The sequence below is a fragment of the Ovis aries genome, chromosome 3, assembly GCF_016772045.2.
Source record: "Ovis aries strain OAR_USU_Benz2616 breed Rambouillet chromosome 3, ARS-UI_Ramb_v3.0, whole genome shotgun sequence".
NCBI classification, from domain to species: domain Eukaryota; kingdom Metazoa; phylum Chordata; class Mammalia; order Artiodactyla; family Bovidae; genus Ovis; species Ovis aries.
This window is the reverse complement of record NC_056056.1, coordinates 132,418,776-132,435,386: the sequence shown is the minus strand read 5'-3', so window position 1 is coordinate 132,435,386 and position 16,611 is coordinate 132,418,776. Positions and strand designations below refer to the sequence as shown.

General features: G+C 50.1%; 1 long non-coding RNA gene across 3 annotated transcripts in view; it reads left to right on the top strand.

The window, feature by feature from the left end:
• The window catches only part of LOC105611011 (uncharacterized), a 32,132-nt gene extending 19,579 nt beyond the window's left edge, over positions 1 to 12,553 (top strand). The window contains exons 3-5 of one of the 3 annotated variants that reach the window (XR_009600221.1): positions 7,697 to 7,803; positions 9,930 to 9,985; positions 11,777 to 12,553. This is a non-coding gene — a long non-coding RNA (uncharacterized LOC105611011). Of the gene's footprint in view, positions 1 to 7,657; positions 8,741 to 9,929; positions 9,986 to 11,776 lie in introns of all 3 variants that reach the window. The other 2 variants (XR_009600220.1, XR_009600222.1) reach the window with 2 other exon arrangements.
• Positions 12,554 to 16,611: the final 4,058 nt, after the last annotated feature.

Genomic DNA, 16,611 nt, shown 5'->3' with positions numbered 1-16,611 from the left:
GGGAGCAACTCAGGGGCCTCCCTGGCGGGGCTGGGGCTGCCGCGCGCGGGCCGGGCCGGGGCCGGCCGGGGCCGGCCGGGGCTGGCGGGAGGAGGGGAGGCGGGGGCGGGCCCTCCCCGGGCGCTGTGAACTTTAGCTGGGCCGCCGCCTGTCAGCCCCAGAAAGCGTTAAAGGTGCAGCAGCCCGCGCCAGCCTCCGCAGCCGCCTTTGTACGCGTGATTTATGACTTCAATCTTGGTTCACCGAGAGTTCACACGGCTTTCGCTGCTGTTGAAGGTTAAAAGATGGTCTTCGCTTGACAAGTGGGACTATTGAAAATTCCTTCTTCTTCGTTTTTTTTTTTTTTTTAAAGAAGCGAAGAGAGAAAAAAAAAATTGGGGAGGGGGAGGGGACAGGGTTGCAGGTGGGGAAAATGGTAAATCAGGAAAGTTTGCCCCTCTAGGATTTTTTTCCGGAGCTAGGATTTGGGGTATAAGCAGAGGAGGTGCATGGAAAGTAGGAGGAGCTAAGGAACAGATTTTTTTTTTTGGCCTCTTTGGAGGCCAAAGGAGTGGCATTAAAACGCACACAGCACACACACAAACTGGTGCTTCCACAGTTAATTATCTGGATAACTTGGATCACACCTAACTAATCCTCCTCTTGAGACCAAAACTGGGATCAGGGAAAGAGAGAGCTTGAGGTGGGTGTGTGATGCCCACCCAGTGTGTTTGGCTGACCGTCCACCTTGCCTGTAGCAGTTTTTCAAGGGCACCCTTGTACCACAGATTTGGAAAAGGGTGCTTTTAAGTTCCAGTTGTCCCAACTCCCTTCAACCTGTAGATTTAGCCTGACGTGCACATTTGAGGTACATGGTGAAGCTGATGGGAACACTCTAGAACGGGGATTGGAAACCCTAATACCAGATCTCCTAATGCACCTCCACCATCTTCTCATTCCTTCTTCCAGTACTGTGAAGGTGATTCCACATCAGAGATGGTGGTCAAGGATCACCCAAGGACCAAAAGATAAGGCCCCTTCATGGTGTAAGGCAGTGAATGCATAAAAGAACCAACCTCTCCTTTTCAGATTCCCTGAGAGAGAGAGGATTCCCTGGAGCTGAGAGTTTCTGAGCAGCTCTTTGAGGTTCCTTTAAGTTTTTTTTTTAATCCCCCAAAGTGGGAATTTGGGGTTGTAGGTGTTGGGAAGAGGAGCAGCAGAGAGCTGGGTCTGGTGCTGGGTATGCCTCCCTATCCCTGTTTGGACCCCACCACTATAGCTGGGCTTCCTGGTGACTCAGATGGTAAACAAGCCTCCTGCAATGCAGATAAACCTGGGTTGATCCCTGGGTAGAGAAGATACTCTGGAGAAGGGAATGGCAACCCACTCCAGTATTCTTGCCTGGAGAATTCCATGGACAGAGGAGCCTGGTGGGCTACAGTCCATGAAGTCACACAGAGTGGGACTCAATTGAGCGATTAACACTTTCACCATAATTGATGCCATGTAGAAGTGACTTAGACTTCCCCGGAGCAGCAGCAGCAGATATCTTCTTAGGAGGTCAGGATCAGGCTCTCTAATTTAGAAGCAGGAACTAAGGGCATCCACACTAGAAGGGGTGCTTCCTGTTTCCCTTCCTGCATAAAGTTGGAGAGGTCTTCTGCCACCCTCTGAGGGCTCCTAGGCAATCTGCAGGAGGATGGAAAGAAGAAGGAGGAGAGCCAGAGGCTAGCCACATCAGCCCCTCCCACACCCCATATATAAACAGTAGAACAGGCAGCAGGGAACAGAGGGACTCCAGAAGTCCAGAATCCCAGTTCTCAGGTCTCTCTGGCATGGATGGCCCTCTGGCTTTGGAAGAGCTGGAGGCAGTGTGGTACTATGTTTAGTGGCTTGGGGGGGAGGTGGGGATAGTTGTTGGGAGGAACCGGCCAAGGAAGCTAATGAATGCCTTCCATGTTTGGCTAGGGAAGCAAAGGAATGAACTTAAGGGCCTCTAGGGAAGTGATGGCTGTACTGAAGTCCCCCTCCCATCCCCTCCAACTGTATTCCTCCCTGGGAAATCATTTCAATGGGCTTGTGCTTGTCTGCAAGTGGGGAATAATTATAAATTATTAATTCATAATTAAGACTGTTGGTGCTGACCATTGCCCTCCAGTGGGCTCCTTGATTTCCTTCTCCCCTGTGAAGCACAGGGCAGCCTCTGTTAGCCCCTGCCCTCAGAACAAGCAAACTAAGGCCAGCCCCTTGAACTCAGCCTCCATGTGGAATGATCGCCTCATGGTGCACGGCATAGAGTATTTGCACTCAATAAACCACCTCCCAGGAACTTCAGATTTCAAAGTGCTTTGTAGGCTTGGCTCTTAGAAAGACAGAGTGGGGACTAGACCCAAGACTCCAACAGGAAAAGCATCTTGGCCAACCTTGTGTGGAGACAGGAACTAAGATTTGGCGACAGGACTCCCAGGTGCAATGTTCAAGTGATTTGGGATCAGGGATGAGTGGTCTGCCTCCCCTGCCCTGAGGGGATGATGGCTTCTGTCAGCCCTCTGGGGACCCCTGAAGGCACGCTGGGCTCCTTTTCCTGACCTCCCTTTCCCCCACCTCACTCCCCTGTAGGAGGCACCACACCCTGGGACGGTTGGGGGTGGGGAAGTAGGATCCATCAGTTGCTTCACATCTGTAATGGCCTAGAGAGAAAACTGTCCAGAGAGATAATTTCCCTTTAAATGCCTGCCTGCAGCTCACCTCCCTCTACACTGAGACAGTTCTCTTCATCCCCTCTTCCTGCCTTTCCTGTCCTCCGGAAATGAGGAAATGCGATGGGGAGGGCAAGGCAGCTCCCCCAGCTGCACCTAGAGAGAGACAGAAGTAAGGAAACGAGGAGAGGGGTTCAGACTTCCCACTTCCCATAACTTGTCCCTCTGTTCCTCAAACCCAGCTTAACATCTGGTAGCAGGGCCCTCCCTCCTCCCTCCCCCGACTCTTTCTCAGGGAAAAGAAGCCCTCTCTTCCTCCCGGAGGCAAGGGCTGCTGTGAGAACACCACCATTGGGGACCCGGCCCCCATGCATCTCTCCATGCTGCCTGGTCCCAGGTAAGCCAGTGGCCCAGCCAGCGCATCACCGCTTCCTGCCCCAGTGGAGCTGGTCCTCGGAGGCATCTCAGCCACCACCCCAAATTTCACCTGCTCTTCCTTCAGGCCACCCCAGCGTCCCTGGGTCTCTCACAAGCCAGGAGGCAGGTAGGAATCCCATCCAGAGAGTCCCCTGGAGCTGGCAAGTATATTTTAATTTACTGTTTGATGGCAAATAAAGAGACCTTGGGAAAAAAGGGAAGGAGCAACTGTGCCCGGCATCCTCCCCAGCGGCCCCTCCTCTGGACATTGGCTTTCTCCACGAAACAGTGCACTGTTGTTCTTGGACAACCATTCCCCACCATCTCTGTTCGAAGGGTTTGAGTTTCACCCTCCGTTCACCCCCATTAATCACCCCAGCAGCTAAACATCACCCAGCCCCCTCTGGCCCTTTCTCTTCTTCTTGCCCTTAGTATTCATGGCGGGCATTCCTCACTGCTTCGGGCCTCACAAAGACCCCTCCTCTGACACAAGTTCCCTCCCCATCCCAGCCACCCGGTCCTGATGGTGGGCTCTGCTCAGCGGTCCTGGTCCTGCTGTTCTCCGACTGCCAGCTCCTTCCCACACCCTCCTTCAGGTACCTCAGCCCTTCCCCACAGACCCTGTCCAGCCTCTTCCACCCACCACCACTCTTTCCTTCATGCCCCGTCCACGTGTAGCCCCTCTCTACCCTTTTCCGCAATACATTCCCTAGGACCTTCCCTAGATACCAGCTAGGAAGCACTTCCCTTCCAGCTTTGAGAAACTGAGTAGCTAAAAGCGTGGGTTTTGGATTCAAGTCCCAGCTCTGTCACTGGCTGGTTGTATGACCTTAGGCAGACTCCCTAACCTGTCTTAGACATCCACAAAATGGACATACCCACTGACCTTATGGAACAGTTGTGTGGATCAGATTAAATTTTATTTGCATGGATCCAAGCATTCAGCAGGAACTTGATAAATGGTGGTTATTAATATCAAGCTTCTTGTAAGGAGGGAAAAAGATGCTCTTCAGATTCCAATAAAAGTGAAGGAATTGCCTCCTCCAGCATCTAAAAGGGAGGGATAACAATGATGGTGTCGTGCAGATAAGCAGCACCCTACACCAGCAGCCACTCTCTTCTGTTAGCTCTCTAGGGCCACATCTTTTGCCACACATTGGAACTGCCTCGGGAGCTTTAAGAAATACTGATGCCTGGGTCCCACTTCCTGAGATTCTAATTTGGTTGATTTGGAGTAGTGCCCAGGCTTCTGGATTGTTAAGAACCCCTCAAGTGATGCTAATTTGCAGCCAGGGATTAGGTACGGGCCCTGGGACATGAGAGGTGCTAGAAAGCTGCCATGTTGCCCTTTTCCGGTGTGTAACGGGAAGTACAGCAGGAAGGGTACTCAGCCTAGAACTTCTTCTCAACTTGGGGGCCCCTCAGCAGCCACATCGCTTCAGGTGGGATTGGCAAGGGGCTGTCACTTAGGATTGACTTGAGATCGCAGAATTTCAGACTTTGATCCTTTTCATTTCTTACAACTATTGGGATTTAGAAAGGGGCCACGCCAAGAGAAAACAGGGGCATGGACAAATGGACCCCTCCAAGGTTCCTCCCTCATCAGAAAAGTATATGATCCCCAGACCACCAGTGACAGAGGGAGAGGCAGCTAGTGGGGAAAATCTGTAGTTACATAGTAAATGGAGTTTCTACCTGGTTGCTACAATAATAGGCCAAGCAATTAGGATACAAGTTTCCAGGATCTTTTCCTATATTTCCAAAAAGACAAATCACCCCCAGGAACAGAATCTGCATATTGTAATTAACTGATAAATATTTCATGCCTGGCTCAAACTTTCTCCTCTTCTATTTAATGGCCACAAACTTAAGCACAGAGGAAACTGGGGAAGAGAGAAGGAGAGGGAAGGGGAGGGAGGCCCCACAGTGGCTTTGAGGGAGGGAGAAACTGTCTCAGCTGCTTCTTTACTTTCCTCCTGTTCTTTTAAAGAAACATTGTTCATCTGAGAAAATCAGGTAGGTCCCAGGTGGCAGAAGATGTAACTCGGGCTTCTTGGCCTTAGCCCTGACCTCCCCCAGAAGAGGCCAGTCTCTGGTGACCCTGGGGCGCTGGGAGCTGCCTGCTTTGGAGTGCAAGGGCCCAGTGTTTGAATATAAGCTCAGTTCTGCCATTTATTAACCAATTGGTTTTTAAGAAATTTACTCAATTTATCTGAAACTCAGTTTCTTCATCTGTAAAACAGGCATAGCGATCTTTTCCTTGTAGGGTTGCCTGTGCCCAGGAGTATTACACCTGATAACTATTGTTATCAATAGTGACAATGTATAATGATTAGTCACCCCATTGCATCACATTGCATTGTCTCTCTTCCCTTGCCCAACCCCACCCCAAAGTTTATGGCACTTAATCGAATGCTTCCTGTGAATGCGGTGAATACCTTACCTCATTTAATCAACACAACATCTCTGTGAAGGGAGTATACTATTACCTCCATTTATTATCTATATTATGCAAATAAGGGAACTGGTACCTGTAGCAGTTGAGTATCTAGCCCAGGGTCACCCCAGGATGGGCTTAAGAGCACAGGCTTTGTGGTCTTTGATAGTTTCAAAGTTGGGCTCTGCTGTTTCATAATGGCTATAGGATGCTGCGGAGTAAGCTACTTAACCACTCTCAGTTTCTTCATCTGTAAGTTGGGACTATTCATGGTACCTATGCTCAGTCCCTCAATTGTGTCCAACTCTTTGCAACCCTATGGACTGTGGTCTGCCAGGATCCTCTGTCCATGGGATTTTCCAGGCAGGAATGCTGGAGTGGGTTGCTATTTCCTTCTCCAGGGATTCATGGTACCTACCTGGAAGATAACTGTGGTACTTAAGTGTGAAATTTACGGGCAGTGCCTGACTCAGTACTGGCACTCCCAGGTGCCCAACAAGTATTAGTCATCCTCATTTTGATCCCCATTATACCAGAAGTGGCCTTCGGCAGCTCAGCCCTGGTGTCTCCTGCTGTTTAGTGGTGTTTGGAGGTTAAGCGTGTGAGGTTCTCCACAAGCCACAGAGCTGCTCTCTCATTAACTCCCCCTCTCTCCCCACACACACTTCAGTACTCAGGACTTGGGAAAAAGGACACTAAACAGATTATGACTCCATTTCGGGAATTAAATCAAAACTCAAGACTAACTCAATTTGGCTTCCTACGAGAGGGAAAGGTTAAAAGGGAGTGAGGAGGCGTCTGGGTGTGCTCTCAGAATGGTAATCGGTTCTGGGTCCTTGCCCCCAGCTCTCAAAAGGGCCCTTGCCTGAGGGGGATACCCTGGGGTGGGGGAGCAGAGGAGCCTTAGAGCTCAAGGTCACCTGGAGTGGCAAGGGGTTGGAAGATGGCCCAGGAACATTTCCCCAAATGGGATCTTCTCCTCATGGCCCTCAGTCAGCCCAGCCTTTGACTGAAGGGGATCCCAAGACTGGAGAGGATTGGGGCTTAAATGGGTAGGTGGGCCTTGAGGTGGTCACCTCAGAAGGAATATCTCTGCTGACCTGCTTCTTAAGACATGGAAGCAACACTGATACTATTGTGTTTTACGTTCAAATACACTTGTTAGACAGCCCTAAGCACTGTGACCTGTGTTCTTGTATGAACATACAGTCTACATGTGAATATCCGCCCAACTCTCATTCAGCTTCCTGCATTAGCCCAGATGATTCTGAGCAACATGAAATAAAAAGTAAAAATCGATTTCTACTTCTGGAAAAGTGATAATTTTCCACAGCATTTCCTCCTTTGCTGCTAACACTTTCCTTCCAGTCTTATAAGGACCATATTTCCCCTTATACAGAAGGGGAAACTGAGGCTCAAGGAGATGGGTAGCTTGAATCACAGAAGCAGTAGATCCAAGGATGAACCCCGAACAGAAACCAGTGCCTTGAGGAGGAGACAGGGCAGGGAAAGCCCCGCTTCGGGTTTCACCCGGAGGTGCCAGGCATCCCCAAAGTCCAGTGGGATGGGGACAGCGCCTGGGAGGCCGTCGCTGGGGAGGGAGGGACTCAAGGGCTCACCGAACAGCGGGGCCTCGGGCGAGAGCGTCGCCAGCGCGTCCTCATTCCGCGATTACTGTCAGGGGACCATCCATCAGCGCCGCCCGGGACGCTCGGCCAGACTGCCCGCCGCCCGCCCGGGTCTCTCCAGATCGCATTAGCGTGGGGTGAGGGCGCGCAGCGGCACCGGCTGCTGGGAGAGGGGCGGGCTGGCCACGCTGGGGGGCTGGGGACCCGGGCTCCCGCAGTGGGGCCGCTGCAGGGGCAAGGCGGAGGCTGCTGTAGGGGGTCTTCCAGTCTCCCGGCTCTGGCGTCTTAAGGTCGAGGAAGGGGGCAGTAGGACAGGGGAGCGGTGGGGGAGGGGAACCCAGAACACACAGGGCTCCAGGGACGGAGCAAGGCAGCTCGGGTGACCTCTCTCACTCTTTACGGGTAAAGAGGAAAATGGGAAAGGGTTGGTTGGGGAGGGGAGAGACTGAGATAGGGAAGGCAGTGGATTAAGTGGGACTTGTTTATTCTTTGCTCAGTGTCTGACTTAAGTGATCCCATGGACTGTCGCCCGCCAGGCTCCTCTGTCCATGGGATTTTCCAGGCAAGAATACTGGAGTGGGTTGCCAATTCCTTCTCCAGGGATCTTCCCAACCCAGGGATGGAACTCAAGTCTCCTGCATTGGTAGGTGGATTCTTTACCACTGAGCTACCTGGGAAGCCCCATTAAGTGGTAGACAGGGACTTAAAAGGGGAGAAAATCGAGGAAGTAGAGAGAATGGAAGAGGAACAGATACACAGGGGTGAAAAAAACCTTAGAAATAGTCTAGCGCAGCCCCTCATTCTACAGAGGGAGAAAGTGAGGCCCAGAGTTTGGCCAGCTCTCCCATAGCCTTCCCTGCTCAGTTTATCTTCTGGGGATGGGCAAACCTCACTGGTTGCCATAAGATCAAAACCAGCAGGCTTGAGGTTGAACATGAAGAAGTACTGCCTGGTCCCACAGTCTGGAACCACTTTTTTCGGCTGAGACTCTAAAGCAGCTGTCCTTCCCTGAGTGCGGAGTTGGCACCATCTGCCAGGGAAAGACTTGTCCACTGCAGTCAGATTCCCTGGTCTGCCTGTATAAGCCTTGGTGCTGACATGCTGGGGGGCTCCAGAGAGCCTGGTTCCTATCCACGGGGCTTGTGCTCTAGACACGGATGAACGCCCATCTCTCTGGCCTCCTCTCCCGTCCCTGCCAGCTCTGCAATGTCATGGAATCCCTGAATCCTTGGCAGCCCTCAGATCATCCCATCCTTCCTCCTGCCTCTGGACTGACTGTATCTGAGTGGTTCCTGCTAACCCACCCCAGCTTCTCTCCTTCAACCTGTTTCCTGACAATCATGAAGTCCCCCCATATGTCTCAACTTGATCCCTCCATCCCTGTGGTCCTTCATCATCACTTTGGTGGGATTTTGTCATGACCAGGACTGAAACAGAACATTCTTTCTACAAGTAAACACTCCTCCTTTCCAGGGGTACCCAACCGTCAGTGGCCAAGCAGGGAGTGGGGACAACCTCCTTCTGAGAGCTCTGGAAACTTCTCTTTCCTCTCTCTGAAACCAGCTCCTATATGTGCTGAGGTAGGGATTGTCTTTTGAGAAGGTTTCATCTTTCTCCACAGCCCAGGTTATACTCAGAGGAAGGCAAATGTGAGGGAGTTTCCAATCCCAGCCTCTGCCTCTGAGTCTGGCTCCTGAAGAGGCCTGAGGCTCAGTAGAGGAGAGAAATGAACAGAGCTGGGACAGGGGCAGATTCTCAGTACCCCCTTTCTAGCCCCTACTCCCAGTGACAGGGCCCCTACAGGACAAGAGAGAGATTCTTGACGCTCCAGTCTAAAGGCCATAGATAAATTTCAGCATTACTCCTTCTTGTGGGCAAAGGGATGCCCTCAGGACTTGTTTAGTTGCTAAGTTGTGTCTGACTCTTCCAAGTGGAAAAGCCTGGGAAAGAGGTTGTTTTTGCAGCCGCTGATGCTTTATCCAGAGAAGGATGTCAGCCTCACCCCAGGAGCAGTGCTGGAAGCTGAGAGGTTGGGAGTATACAGTGAATTCTTCCAAGGGCATGCTAGTCAAGGGGGTTAAAACACTCAGGCCAGAAAACCATCCAAAGAAGGAAGCCATGGCAATAACTCTGTCTCTGCGCTAACTCCACATACATTGTCTCATGTGATCCTCAGTGCCGGGTGCAGCACCTGGCACAGAAAATATGCTTGTTGTACAAATGGATTCATGAAGAGCCCTGGGAGGAAGGTCACGATCCTCAATTATAGATGAAGAAACAGAGGCGCACAAAGGTTAAATGACTTGCTCAAGGTCACGTGTCTCATTGGGGCAGGGCCAGATTTCAGGGGAGAGCTACTTTTGTGGTCGAGGGTGCTGGAGAAGAGGAAGGCAGGAAGGGAAGGATAAGCGATCAGACTCCAGACCAGGGGTGTGTGTGTGTGTGAGGGGGTGGGGAAGAAAGGAGAGCTGCATAAAGAGATGACTCCCTGGACAAAGATGACATTTTAGACCATGCAGCTTTAGAATTATCTCACCGAAGGTTGACTGGTAGCATACACACAGCCCTGTGCATAACACGGAGAGGTCGAGGGGGAGACTGGGCCATTAAAGACCAAGAGAGGGAGTTGACACTGGCAGTCTGGACACATGACCCCTTACTGCCCCTCGGTGCTGTAGCAGTCTCACTTCCCTGGATCTATTCTTGTTGTTGTTATTATTGTTGTCATTGCTTCTGTCTGATTTTAATTATCTTATTTTTTTCAAATAGGAAATACATATACATGGTTGAGAACTCAAAAGGCATCAAAAGTTATACAGTGACAAGTAAGTCTCCCTCCCACATGCTCAGGACTGCCAGGCCACCCAGGTCCTCTCTCCATTCTAACCACAGCAACCACTGGCTTGTAGAACCCTCCAAAGATATTTTCTCCTTCTCCTGGCTTGTACCCTAAAGCCACCACAAAGCTGAGTTGAGCACAGAGGTTTGGGAGAGAGGGGTAAAGGGACACACCTGGACTGGTGGGTCTGGGGGGACCAAGTACCTTCAGTTCCCCCACCCCTCCCTGCTGAGATGACTGCATGCCTTGGGAGCTCGGAAGCCTTGCAGGTGAGAGGGAGGGGTTAGGGGTCCCAGCCGAGGCAGGAGCCCTTTCCAGGGCTCTAAGTCCCCACTCTGCCATCCCAGGACCCTCAGTGTTCACCTGGCTGAGGCATCACCCAGTTGGGTCCTGCTCAGGTTCTCCAGAGAACCAGTCTCCATGCCTTCCCTCTCCTGCCTGTTGCACTGTTGGGAAGTCTTCCTGGATGTCTGACTCCAATTCCTTTTACTTTTGGTGCAGCTCATGGTTTTGGCTTCTGCCCTCAGTGGAGATGCAACGTCCTCTTGGAGATGACGACTCAATTTCCTCCCTCCATGAACATACACAATAACATACACCCTCCCCCACCTTGAAGACCTCTCAATTCCCATCCACCCATCATTTCCAATCACTTCGTTCTTGCCTGGCACATCCCTTTGGTATTATTATCCCACAGTGCTTCTTGGTCACTGAGGTGATGATATTCCAACATAAAGTCAAGTCTTCCCCCAGATTCAGGGGGTAGATCCAGGCCAGTCTCTTTGCCAACAGAATCCCCCCAGTTTTAGTGATGGCCCAGCACAACTCTTGCACTTGTGGGCATCACCTTGACCCTCCCCTCCCGCTCTGGTCCTCATTCATGGCCTGCAGTGTGATGAGACATAAGTGGACCCCATCCTAGGATGGCTTCCCCTGCCTTCCCTCCAAATCTCATCTTTTGTGTTTACTCATTAAGCAGTTATTATTACTGAGCACTAGTCTAGGTTCTTGGGATACACTGGTGACCCAAACAGAGAAAGACACCCACCCATGTCAAGTTTACATTTTAGCAGGGTGAGACAGATAATAAACAATACATTATTAGATAAGTAAATTATATTATATATTAGGTAGAAGTTATTACTGAAAAAAATAAATCAGAGAAAGAGGGATCAAGATGAAGGGGAAGTCTGCAATTTTAAATATTTTAGTCAAGGAGGTCTCACTGAGAATATAGTATTTGAATAAAGACCTAGAGATGAGGATGTAAGTTAGTCCCGCAACTATGTTGGGGAACAGAACTCCAAGCAGAGGGAATAGCTGATGCAAAGGCCCTGGGGCAGGTGTGTGCCAGGCAAGTGTGTGGAGCCTGGAGGCCAAGGAACAAGGAGAAGAGGGGAAGGGATGATATTAGAGAGGCAATGAGGGGCCCGGTGACACAGGGCCTTGGAGGCTGTCTTAAGGAGTTTGATTTTTATTCTGAATGGAGAGGACAGGTCTGACTGAACTGACATTTTATTTTTTTTTTTTTTGAACTGACATTTTAAATAGGCCTTCTGTCTTTTGTGTTGAGATGGATTGCAGGGGTGGAGGGTGGGTCAAGATGCACGGAACCTGTTGAAAGGTTCTGGCACTAATCCAGGTGAGAGGTGAGTGGCTCGGACCAGGGTGGCAGCAGTCAACGTGGTGAGAAGGGCCCAGATTCTGAGTCTGGTGACAGTTTTCCCTTCCTCGGCTTCCATCCTCTGCTCTCTTCATGTTCTCTCTTCTTTTCTAGGTTGTATGTTTTCTTTTGCCTTGAAGACTGAGAGCTCCCTGGGCACGGAGCTCAGTGCCCGTCCCCCCGAATCTGCCCAGCATCTAGGTGTGAAGGTCAGCAGGCCTCAGGGCTGCCCAGGAAGAGGCTGGTGAGCAGGGCAGTCCGGCAGCCCTCCTCGGTCGCAGGCTCCCTGGGCCGAGGGGAGGAGGCTGCTGACTCTAAAGAGGATGTGATGGACAGTTATTGAAGGCACTCAGCTGGGGGCTCCACTCCAGTCTTAATCTGAGCCGCCCTCGAGGAAATCATAACCAGCTCTTAAAAACATGTTAAGACCAAAGCTAGTGTGTGTATTTGAGCAGCGCTTCAGACAGCTGCTTAATACTGGGGCCCTCTGGGCCTTTGATTTCTCCACCCTTCGCCTGGCCCTCTCCCCCCATCTGGCTGGTGTTTATCGGCCAAGACATTGTTTAAATCACACTCATTTCCTATAAACATTTCACTTGAAATGCCATCCACTGCTCCAGAAATTCATCTATCACCAGCTCAGGACTGTACTTGAGGAGCCTCGGGGTGATGGCTCCCCACCTCTTCCTCCTGTCCCCCATCATCCCTCCTCCCCTGACCCATATTCTCAGGTTTCACGCCCTAAGAACAACTTCCCTTCAGTGTAACAGCACACTTAGTGCCAGGATTATTTATAACAGTTGAGATGGCAACAGGCTACAGGGAACAACCCAGCCCACGGACACTGTCTCTTACAAAGCTCAATAAATGGACTTGGATCGCTATTTACCACCTGGTGTCTCGGTCTCCTCTGTGTTCCCCGCTGGCTTCAGGGGGATATGGGGGGATGGGGGAACAGGGGCCTGGGCCAGGTCAAGGCTGTCCTCAGAGTTTAAGGTTCTTATAAGCCAGGCCCCAAAGAAAGTGAACCCTTGTTCTCTCTCTGTCCCCTGCCTCTCATTTCGGGCCTCAGGTGAGTTCTCCTCTCGGAACCGAGCCGCTTTAAGGGTGTGTTCTCCAGCAGGGAGCCCACTGCCTGCCCAGGAGTTAGACTTATTTTTATTGTTCAGTCGCTAAGTCGTGTCCAACTCATTGCAACCTCATGGACTGCAGCACTCCAGGTTCCCCTGTCAAACTGGGGAAGGCATCTAATCTCGATGGAATGGGGTGTGGGAGATTCTGGGGTCTCCTTCCAAGGAAATTGAATTGGCTCAACTCGAGCTAGAGTGGAGGCAGGGGTATGGATGAATTCACTTCCTAAAGACAGAAAGCTTCCTGACTGACTTTCTCCTCGTCAGCCGTAACAATTAACTAGTTGTCCTAATCTGAAGGCCACTGCCTAATCTGAAGGCACTCGTGTTAGGGCTGGAGGACCCTAACCCATTGAATGCTCCTCTCCCAATCTCATTTATTTGGTTAGAGTCACCTGAAGGAAAAATGTCACCAGCTCTCCCAGTCCTTCCCGAAGGCCTGGTCCAACCCGCCCCCCCACCAGACACTCGAGTACCTCCAGCTCCTTCCCTTAACACCTGTGACCACTTGCTGTGCTGGGGAGGTTCCCAGCTGAGTTCCAGGGAGAGCCCAGCTGAGAAACTTCTAGAAGGTAGGGAGGGATTCAGGGTTAAACCCAAAGTGGGGCAGGCAGGGGAGCAACCCTCGTCTTTGGGGGTCAAGTAGCACCCCTTTACAAGCCAAATGAAGAAAAAAGGTTCTAAAGGGAACACATGACTCCATAAAATAAAGGGACATAATTGGGAGCGATATCTAATTTATCTATTGAATGCCTCCTACGTACTCTTTTATCACTTAGATGGACAGAATATAATTGGTGTGCTGAACACCATCAATCTCAGGGCCTGGGCTTCCTGTGCTGGCTACACCTATTACTGTCAGATTATGACACTGTAATACCAAGATCAATGACATTTTAAATGTGCTCCAGTTATGGGCAATTGCTGACAATAAAAACAGTGACAAATTGATGAAACTTGGGCAGCGATGATCTGGTGTCAAAAATAAACCATAAATAATCTGCTTTCCAAACTGGGAGAGGTGCCTGGGACACCAGCTTAAGGGGGAAAGGCCCAGGGAGAGCAGAGCCCCCCTCCACAGCGTCTTGGCCACCCAGGAAGCCATACCTGCTTTGGCAAACTCCCTGAGGGCCAGACTGTGAGGGCCTGATGGGGAGATGAAAGGTGGTCTTGGGTTGAAGCCTGGGGTCCCTTCAGAGAGAGTCCCCATCACTTGGACTTTGGGAAGTACCCCTGTGTGGCTACCAAGTCGGGGGCCCCCTTTAATGGGAGTCAAGACACCCTCAAGTGGTCTTGTGGGATCCTGCCCACACTAAGGGATTGTTGGTCAAATCACAGAGTCAGACTTAGTCAATGTTAAACCTGGTGGAGACTTTGAGAATCTCTCTTGGCACACAGTCTGGCTTTGTCCTGCAGGCTGGCTGGCAGAGGGAGGTTCAGTGTCTTTCCTCAGAGAGGCCTGTATGCGGGTGTTCTGGGCGCCTGGCACCGGTGTGGTAGGAATGAGTTAAAGGCATGTTTCTTTTGGGATCATGGAGTAGACATGGAAAAAGAACGTGGTAAAAACAGACCAAGCCCCCCTGCTCAAAACCATGATGTGTCTCCTTCTCTGGTTTTGACTAATGTTAAAGGTTTCTCAGTGAAAGGCAGCTCTAGGCCTGCAACCAGCAGAGCTATTCAAGGGCGCCTTAAGGCAGACCCTTCTCCAGTTCCTTATTTTTAAGGGATTTATCTTTTGGTTTGTTGTTTCTCTTTCACATTTCCCCCTCATTTTAATAATCACAATTTCTTAATATGGATACTACCACTGATACTATGGTAAGGTTTAATCTTGGAGAGCATTTACTGAGCAACTACTGCATGCCAAACTCTGTCCCAGGTTTTTTACACATATGGTTTTTAATCCCCATAGCAGTCCTTTGAGGTGAAAGTCATTTTCCACATTCAGAGGCTTAGAGATTTGGTGTCTTCCAGAGAGTCACCAAAGGAAGAAAGGCGCAAGAAAGGAATCTAAGATACAGACTCCAAGACTCACCTTTTTTTTTCCACTGTCCTTTTCACAAACTATTTCATCCCATTTAATAGATGAGGACCCCGAAGCTTAGAGGATCCCTCAAGAATCTAGCTAGTCAGGGGCGAGCTGAACCTAAACCTGGCTTTTCTGACTCCTGTACTAAACCTCTGCTTTTCCCAGGTGTCCCACAGCTGTCTCCTTCCTCAGGACGCTGCTACTCAGCCAGGTGCTGCAGCCGGAAGGTGGCAAGTGGCCTCGGCCTGCTTGACTCCAAGCAAGCGGTGGTTGAACCTTCCCTCTGCCACTTGACAGCTCTGTGACCTTAGACAAGTCACTTCACCTCTCCGAGTTTCAGGTGGTTTGAGAATTTAAATGACGTAATCCATATAAAGCATTTGGCACCAGAGCCTGGTGCATAGTAAGTGCTCACTAAATGTAGTCATTAGAGCTATAACCTGGGACAGTGGCAGGGAGTGTGACAAATGAAAAATCAAATCAAGAAGGGACTTCCTAGGGGAGCAGGGCACACACGGAAGCATTTCTCACCTGGGGTATAGAAGCCGCTTGGTGGGAGTATCACAGGATACATGAGAAGCCTCCCTGAGGACCACAGAGGTTATTTGATGGCAAATGTCATTTTTATATGAAGACATGAAGCCATAAAAAATATACTATGAGAAAACATATATATACTCTATAATAGAATGCAAATTTTGCACAATTTTAAAGCTAAAATTTAAAGCATCAAAAGAATTTGGTCCTTGGTGAGGGCCCTTCAAGCTGAGCCCCCAGGCCATGCGTGTGTGCTAAGTCGCTTCAGTCATATCTGACTCTTTGCGACCCCATGGACTGTAGCCCTCCAGGCTCCTCTGTCCATGGGATTCTCCAGGTAAGAATACTGGAGTAGGTTGCCATGTCCTCCTCCAGGGGATCTTCCCGACCCAGGGATCGAACCCTATCTTCTCAGTTCTTGCATTGCAGGTGGATTCTTTTACTGCTGAGCCACCAGGGAAGCCTGAGCTCCCAGACCACTGGGGTCCAATTCATTCTTCTCTAGTATTAAAAGGACTTTGGCAGAAAAGCTTGAGAATCCTCGTGTCAGGGACAGAGCCTGGACAAGAGCCAGGATTTCCGATTTAGTCACTCTTTAAAAGAGTAAAACAAACACAATTGTTTCCACAGCTTAACCTTCAAGTTTAGCATTAAGAACACAAAGTATTCAATTTAAATTTATGACAACTTATTTCTGATTCCTTCCTGTTTAATAATTACAAGCCAAACCACTAACCATAAACCCTGTGAAAAGTTACACTTTATAGAAGATGGCAAAGCAGAATACTTAACATTGGTTGGATTCTTAAGGAAAAACCCAGGGGCTGCCAAACACTTGGATACTTTTAAGTTTTATGACCGTGGGAGGGATTTGCCCCTCCAGGTCTCATGGACTCTTTCCTCTCTTCCTTTCCTCCTAGGACCCACTCTAGTCCTCTGCGGGTGCCCTCTATTGGCCCAGCCTTGGGGCTGCCCAGGGTCCAGGGCTTTCATATTCCCAAAAGGCCCTGGAGTGTCCCTTGACCAATTATAGAACACCCACAGGTCACACCTACCTGGGGCTCTGTAACCAACCCAGCAGCTGCTGCCACCATGGCTAACTTCTGCTCTTTCTAAAATCCTACCTTCTTCTCTATTCTTTTTGAAATTTAAATTTATTTCTTTTTCATTGGAGGATAATTGCTTTACAACACTGTGTTGATTTCTGCCATGTAGTGTAAATAATACATGTTGATTGTAGAGAAATGTTAAGA